At 33.9% G+C, this 8,549-nt stretch overlaps 1 long non-coding RNA gene across 2 annotated transcripts; it reads right to left on the reverse strand.

Moving 5' to 3' along the window:
• Window positions 1–2,963: 2,963 nt before the first annotated feature.
• On the reverse strand, window positions 2,964–7,696 carry LOC148788528 (uncharacterized). Of its 2 annotated transcripts, none has more exons than XR_016065364.1 (5): window positions 7,371–7,692; window positions 6,960–7,166; window positions 6,598–6,678; window positions 6,388–6,465; window positions 2,964–3,262 (listed from the first exon to the last, which is right to left on the reverse strand). It is a non-coding gene; the product is annotated as an uncharacterized LOC148788528 (long non-coding RNA). The 2 variants fall into 2 exon arrangements; XR_016065365.1 differs by lacking the exon at window positions 2,964–3,262 and adding an exon at window positions 3,269–5,617 and having other exon boundaries at window positions 7,371–7,696.
• Between the last annotated feature and the right edge of the window lie 853 nt (window positions 7,697–8,549).

An 8,549-nucleotide genomic window follows, 5' to 3' on the forward strand; every position in this document is an offset into this window, starting at 1 on the left:
TTTGAAATGAAGGATATGGGTGAGGCTAATGTGATTCTTGGCATCAAGTTGACTCGGTCAACTGATGGAATAGCCATTTCTCAGTCTCATTATGTTGAGAAGATAATTGAGAAATTTGGTTATCAAAACAGTAGAATTGCTAAAACACCATATGATCCTTCTGTAGCTTTATTCAAAAATGAAAGTGGTGTTTCGGTTGCACAGCTAAGGTATTCCCAAATTATTGGGAGCTTACAGTATCTGGCAAATGGCACGAGACCAGATATATCTTTTTCTGTCTCTAAGCTGGCTAGATACACTAGTTGCCCTGACAAAACTAATTGGGGGTGCCTTGGATAGAGTACTAAGGTACCTAAAGGGCACGGTGTCACTGGCCATACATAATGGCAGATTCCCTATTGTTCTTGAGGGATATAATGATGCTAGCTGGATAGCCAAAAACTCCAGGAGTAATAGGTGCTCAGGATATGTTTTTACCTTAGGTGGGGGCGCAGTCTCCTAGAAGTCTGCAAAACAGACTTTGATAACTCGGTCTACGTTTGAAGCCGAGTTATGTGCGTTAGATCGGATGGTACCGAGGCAGAATGGCTATTTTGGTTGTTATCACAACTTCCCGTTGTAAATCAGCCTCTTTCACCAATTGTTGTACATTATGATAGCCAAACTACAATAGCAAAGGTGAGGAGTCGTAAATACAATCAAAAGACCAAACAACACATCCAAGTTAGACTAAAATCTATAAGGGCATTAGTGTCAGACAGAGTAATAGGCATTGACTTTGTGGGAACAAAGGACAATGTGGCTGATCCTTTGACGAAAGGATTGAATCTGTCGCAAGTTCATAAGTCCATATTGGAGATGAGACTGAAAACCTATGAGTGATATATCTACGACGGCAACCCAACCTTTTGAGTGGAGATCCCATAAAAAAAGTTCAATGTGGTATCAACAAGTCGTAAGGGTATGTTAGAGCACCAAATAGACTGATACTTTGTATCTGGAGTCTATCCCCTGAAATTCTAGAAGGTGCTGCTACGGCAAGTATAGTAAGAGTTCATCTCTGTATGGGGTCAAGTCTTATAAGACGAGATGCTAGCAGTGCATCCTTGGAGACACCCAACTAAGTGAATGTCGTTGTTTGGCCGTAACTAAGGAATTGAGTTTTTCCTGAAAGCATTCATGAATAGGATCAAGACACATGGCCTAAGTGTCAACCCTAAAGATCAACACAAAGCTGGTTGCTCGTTGTTACTGACAGACGTTGTCACACTCACAGGCTTAAATTCAAGGCTTAGTTCCATTTAACCTGGTGACAACTGACGTTAGATAACTTAGACAGTGGTTCAAACCGAAAGGTACCTTTGTTGAAAGCAAGTCATGGAAACTTGAGTTCAAATTTATGAGTTTGTGGGGGATTGTTGAATTTGAATTTTCAAAAGCAGAAACCCACAGATTTGTAACAGTAGCAGCAATTGAATTCACCTTCAATTTTCTTCATTTCATTTGCTATTGAATGTGCTTGATTGAGGATCAAAAACCGCAAAACCCATTTTCAATTGTTGTTTTCAATTTACAATTTGAAAAAGAAATTGAATTGCTGCTTTCAATTTGCAATTGAATATGAGTGTAACAGCAATTTCTTTCTTCATTGCTGATTCATTTCGCACGGTTTCTTGTGGGGGGAGATTAATTGCCATTATATTTTCTTTTATGGCTGTACTTTGGGCATGCCTATATAAAGGCATGCCATTTCCCATTTGTAAAAACACGACCACAATCACAAGCTCTCTTCCTTTGCGAACTCTCTCCGTCTCTTTCTCGATTTCTATCATTCTTTAAAGATTTGAGCGATCAAGTTTTGATTACGAGCTTCTGAGTGTTTGGTCGAGGTGTTTTTCGGTATAGTGCTAAATACCAAAAGAACTGTAACCGTCTTATCCTGAGAGAAATTACGTTGCACCCGGTGCACTGCTGATACGAGGCGTATATTTTCTTCAAGGCAAGCAGTAATTCTGCGATTCGGTTAAAATTAACGATTTCAAAGTGGACTGAAAATTGTTACGATACAATTCTCGTTATAAGTTTTCAATTTAAATTTCTTGTCAGAAATAGCATTTCTAATTGCTTTTTGTTATTTGTTCCAACGTGGCTTTATTTGCTTTTGATTTTTTAAATCCGATTGTAATATTTCAAAACATCGTTTTGATTGCTTGAAACCAAATATTTTTCCAACATAACCCTTCTCCTTATTTTGTATTAGTAAATAAATAAATTAATATTATAGTTTACTATATAAAAAATTTTAAAACCTTATTAAAAAATATCTTATCAAACAAGAATAAGAAATTTTCTTGGTAATAAAAATATTCATTAAAATGAGTATTGCTCATTTATTTTAAATCGTTTATTTTAAATAAAATTCCTAGCAAATTAACAACGTTGAAATGTTATTTGCCTATTTATTTTTAAGAATATAGTGTTCATTCTTTAATTAGTTTAGAGAAATTAGGAATTAATGGCAAATAATTTTATTCTTTGACAGAGTTTTGCTCTTATGTCTTTATACAATAGGACTGAAACACTTAGACTATATTTGAATTGATGGATTTGAAGTTTAGATTAGTGTTTATATATTATTCACATTTTATTTATTTTAAATTTTACTATGCCAAGTAAAGTATAATAAAAATATCTTCTATCAAATTAATCGTGTTAAAATATTATTTTGTATTTAATCTTTTTATTGGATATATAGTATGTTTCCTACTTGGTCGTTTACTTGATTCATCCTGCTGTCCCCTTGGACTTGATGTTGTCATGTGTGGCGAGTTAGCCAGATAATTCGAGTGAAGTTTGTTCCTCTCAAAATAAAAAATAAAAAAAAAACAGAAAAAGATAGAGAAGGTATAATAGTGCACATGAGAAAGGAAAAAGAAAAATTGCTTGCTTGCTTGCTCAAAACATGGTACCACATCAAATATTTACTAACAAGATAGTAGGAAACAACTACATAGGATCTCTAGGTATCACTTTTAGGCATGAACCAGACATACTTTCCCTGTTTCTGGTTTCCTTAATACATGATTATGATCTAAGTATTACAAACATGCTTGGTTCTATTTACAGTAGGCAAGATTTACTTCCACGGCGAACCCATGAGGCTCATACTTAGAATTACTTGAACGCCACAACTGATATCGACAAATCCATGAACGTTGTTAAGCAGACTCTTTCATTCAGATCATCTTCACTGCTAACTTAACTGCAAAAACAAAGAAGAAAACTTGAGCAAAATCAACCATATAAGAAAAGTATGCAACACATAATGGCATGTAAACTATAGGACAACCTATATCCTTCTCTGGCATTTCTACCCAAAAAGCAACCTTTGTCCCCATCCATTTCACCTCTACTGATTTTCCCCCATATTTAAAAATCAAGAAATATTAAGACCATTTTATTATCCTTTGCATAATTCAAACCCAAAATTCGGACTGATTTCTATTATGCCTTCACGTTCTCAACATTCTAATGGGGAAAGCAATAGGATTATGAATTCCAAGGCCACTTTAAACATGACGGACGCAAGGCAGTTCGGAGTTGAGGCCTACAAGAGAGATAATACTCCAATGTTTTTGTAGATTTATTCTTGGTCTGTTCATTATGTTGGCTTTTGGCCTCATGTTGCTTTCTTAGAAATTTTTGTTTGTCATACATTTGCATTTTTGTACAAATTTTACAAAAACTCCATATATGTCCATATCATTGACATCTAACATTTGAAGGTGTATCACAAAAAAATTTGTTGAAAAATCATTATTACACAATCACACGAAATTCAGAAATCAAATACTGCATACTAAATTGCAAAACAGTCGAGATGCCAATCTCATTATTTGTGTTAAAATCACTTGTATATATATCTTAAAAGACTTTTATCATTTATCAAAATAAAAGATAGTGATGGATGCAATTTGCTAAAAAATAGTGTACTTTTTTGGAAGTCTAAACAAAGATGGTGATGAATGCAATTTGCTAAAAAACAGAAAACTTAATGCAGCTTAAAATTTTCCAAAGAGCTGCAAAAACTGTTTTGAATCCAATTCTTTTTTATGGAAATAAAAATCAATAACAGATTTCCTTGAAAATTCAAAAACGTGACTTATTCATGCATTTATCAAAAATAATTAAATGAATATATGCCCATGAATAATCAAATACAAAAAATATTCTAAACGCTGTAAATTTATTTTAAATAATTTGAAAGAAATTACTGCAATTCAAGCTGATTTTGAGAATTAAAGAAGACCACAGCTGATTTTGAGAATTAAGAAGACCACCCCACAAGAAAAACAAATCTTTGAGTCAAAGAGAAAAAATTATTTTAAGAACTTTACGTGAAAACAAAAGAACACTTGACAAGGAAAACAAATCTTTTGGGCAAAAGAGAGAAACAATTTTCTAGTAATACATTTCAACTTATCAAAACTTTGTGTTCCTTAAAAATCATTGATGAACTCTTGAACGTACATAATAATACTCACAAAAGTTTTACCAAGTAATCTTGAAAAATATATTTTTAATTGGCATCTCGACAACTGTTCCACATTAGCATAGCATTTAATCCCAAAGTTCGCAAATAAAAAATAATTCATGATTGTATAATATAGATGTTCCAACATACTATTCTGTAATACACCTTCAAAAATAAGATGTTAATAACAAGAACTAACATGGCTTTTGTAAATCATACACAAATGTCAAACGTATTAACAACAAAAAGTTTTAAGTCAGCTCATGAAGAAAACCCAACATAATAAACGAGCCAAAAATAAATTTACAAAAAGATGAGGTATTTGTTCTCTCATTAAGGTCTCAACTCTATACTTGCATCATTCACATTTTTGAGCAGCCTAAAAAATCCCTAATCCCATACTTTCCAAACCAGAATGGAGAAAGCACGGCTTTCCAAAGAAATCATAGCAGCAAATTTTAGGTTTGAATTATACAAAGTATAAAATCAATGGTCTCAACCATTCTTTGATTCCAAAATATAGGAGAAAAATCAGCAAAGAAGAATTGATAGGGGCCGTTGGTTGCTTTTCAGTTAGAAACTTGAAGAGAAGACTATGAAGATACGTAAGGCTACCATTAGGTTCTAAAATGTCAACAAATTCCCACACAATTCTTATCGATATGAGGTTATCTAGTTTGCACCTAATTGGCAAACCCAATTCAAACTCTAGCCTTCAATCTTTTAATAAACAAGTATGAAAAACCTATACTAACTTATATGCTTCACTTTAATGCATGTGGAGAATGATGTATCAGGTAGGGTGATGCCCTTTGCTAATTGAACGCTATATGTGTTAGGGCTAAAGAAAACCAGATATCACCTCCAACATTAGTTCAATATGGTCCAATTTTTATTTGAAAATCTCTTAAAATTTCACTTTATATGTACGGATAGAAATTCACCAATAAATAAATACTCACCTTACCTAGTCAATGGGTTGTGGGACCCAAAACCTATCGAACAATTTCACAATTTTAATGCAATTAGAAACAAACTTGCAAATAAATATGGGTTTCAGCGAGACTTCAGTGACGGCATTGCCTGCATCAAATTTAGAGTATAGTGCTTTTTTCAACAAATAAAACTTGCAAATAAAAGAATTGATAACAGCAATTCCGTGTGATTCTATTGAATCTCTGTACTTTGTATCAAGACAGAATTACGAACAGACATGGAAGAAAACAACATAGATACAACATTGTAGCACTCTCCAATTAAAAGGCATAAGAACAAATACCGCACTTGATGCACTTGAGAAAAGATATTTTGCTGGCCCATCAATTGAGCAAGTATCAATTGGTTTACGAAGTTCCAATACAGTCCAAAGAGGAAATTGAGATATTTAAAGTCAAGCTCATATTCAGCGAATCACATATATGCATTAAGAAAGAAGATAAGTGAACTTGATCGGCAACAAAGATAATAGCAGGAAAAACAAAGTGTTACTTACTGTTCCTAAAGTAGGTTCATAGTTGCTGATCTAAGTGAAGATACATGTGGGTTCCCATTAGTTTCAAGCAACTGTCTTATGCTAGATTGTGTAAGATAATCGACATGGTGTGACTAACAAAAATCATCATTTTTCTAGTATATCCTAGCCCCATATATTAACAACTGCAGCCAAACATTTTCAGAAACAAAGTCCCACATAGACCAAGGATCATTGGCAGCAATTTATACGGATGGAAAATGAAAATCATGGCCAATACATTCACACAAGCAAAATATATTAACAACTGTAACCAAATATATTAGTAAATAACTTTTCTGAAACACAACATTCATGCAAGTTATAACATTGCTAGACTCACATTCTTTCCCAACCTAATGGTAGGGAAGATCAGCCAGCGGACAAAGATGACAATCCAATCCAAAGCCTGCAGGTTCTCCTGGCAGATTTGGAAAAACAAAGGTTTTGCCCTAGGAGTTACTATATCATTCACACTCGTGAAAACTTGATTCGAAACAATGATTAACGCATGCATTATTAACAAAGAACATGTAAAAGACCAAAAGATTACCAATTCAATGCCAGTAGTCTCGTCGATTCGTCCCTAAACCCAACATAAGTTTCGTTCCCACTCCATCTCTATACGAATCCCCTGTGAAAGCATTTGGATGCAATTAAATAACATTATAAGATGGGAAAAGACCAATGAAATCAGAGCCAAAAAGAAAAAAGGAAAAGCTAGACACAGAAAATGCAAGTGGAATAAGCAAAGCCAAATCTGCCTTCAAGAAAGAAGCTCTGAAAAACAAGACTGCCAAAAAATTGACCAGTTTGTGAGTGTAGGCAATATGTATTAATATCCCTCAAGACACTAGCGATCAAAATGACAACAGGATCACTACTGAATATAATCATATGAAAAAACAACCATACCCAAAGGGAAAAGCCTTCAAAACCTCCAATTCAGAGAGCCATCTTGCCTATTCTCTGAACAAGTTCTGATCCAGCAACAATGTCCACACCAGCATCCTTGTATGTAAGTCCCAGACACTTGTCCGCAGACTGCAGTCGTAATCCAAGACATACAGTAGAGCCCATGTGTAATTGAAATTCAAGAACCTTGAAATAACAAATCGAGACCTTAAAAAAGACAAAAAGGAAAAAGAGTAAGGCCGTAATTTCACAATTCAGTGACACTGAAAAGTACTCGTATTAAATCTTCCGTTGGGAAGACAGACTTCCTTTAACCAAGATACTCTTAAGTTCACAATGCAAGAACCCATAATGCAAGAAACTTAAAAGAACTCTTATGCAATGAGGTGATGTCAGACTCTCAAGAAATACCTTAAGAAAGAACAGATCGAGGCTGAGGGCAGTCGGCGGAGGCGGCCGGACGTCTGAGACGATGTTCAAAAACGCCGCTGTTAAAAAAGAAGGGCATGTCAATGTGAGCGCCCTCTTGCTTTTCTTCTGCACTATTTTTGATTTTTCAAAATCTGGTCGTGGATGTTCCTCTTATATAAATATGCGCCGGCGCGGGGAACACAACGGTAATGTTTTTTTGTTCTTTTCTTTCTTGAAATCACAACGGTAAAGTTGGGAAGATTAGGTTTCACTGTGGTTTGAGGGTGAGAAAGTGACAGACCCGTGAACAAGATGATGATTTCAAGGGTAAATTGCATTTTTGCCCCTGTATTATCATCAAAATGCAAAGAACCCCTATATTAAAAAAAAATAGGTTAAAAATTCGATGTTTTTATTAATCTTGTGTAGAACCTTATTCCTGTTAGGATCTAGCGAAGAGCGAGAAATATTAAAAAATGCTATATCAATACAATATTATATCATATGATTTCAATTAGAAAAATCCGCACCATTGTCGTGTTAATACATTAATATATGATTGGCATGTGTTGAATTAAAATATAATTAAATCATACATAATTTAAAAATATAATCACATATAACCCACACATGTAGGTGAAATAAGTGCCATGTTATAAAAAAAATGGGGTTAAATGCAATTTACTCATCTGATATACGAAATGAGCAAATATCCCCTTATGACAACACATCAAACAATTTACTATTTTATTTTTTATAGAGGATTTTTTGCTCATTTATATTATGCAATTTGATATTTTCTTTTTACATGTAAGTGTTTATGTAGCGGATGAAAGACTAATTAAAAAAATGTCCAATCAATAAAATCCTCAAATTAAAAAATCTCAATTTTGTCCATCTCACCATATTTTAGCCACTTTTAAAATCGACGATCAGAATCTTGCAATTGTAAAAAATCAATTAATTCGAGGTTACTATTTTGTCACCTCTTATATACATGACAGTAAATGCAATTAAAGTTTAAAAAATCCCACTATTCAATTTCGGCATTGGATCTTCTATTTCATTTTCCTATTTCATCTCCTATTGCTTTTTGGGATGATTGCCGTGTGGATAATCTTAAGTGAGAGAAAATGTGGTGTAAAAATCGTGGGGCAAGAGAGAGAAAATATATAGAAC

This window comes from Sesamum indicum, linkage group LG4 (assembly GCF_026168435.1).
Source record: "Sesamum indicum cultivar Baizhima isolate 11 linkage group LG4, ASM2616843v1, whole genome shotgun sequence".
NCBI classification, from domain to species: domain Eukaryota; kingdom Viridiplantae; phylum Streptophyta; class Magnoliopsida; order Lamiales; family Pedaliaceae; genus Sesamum; species Sesamum indicum.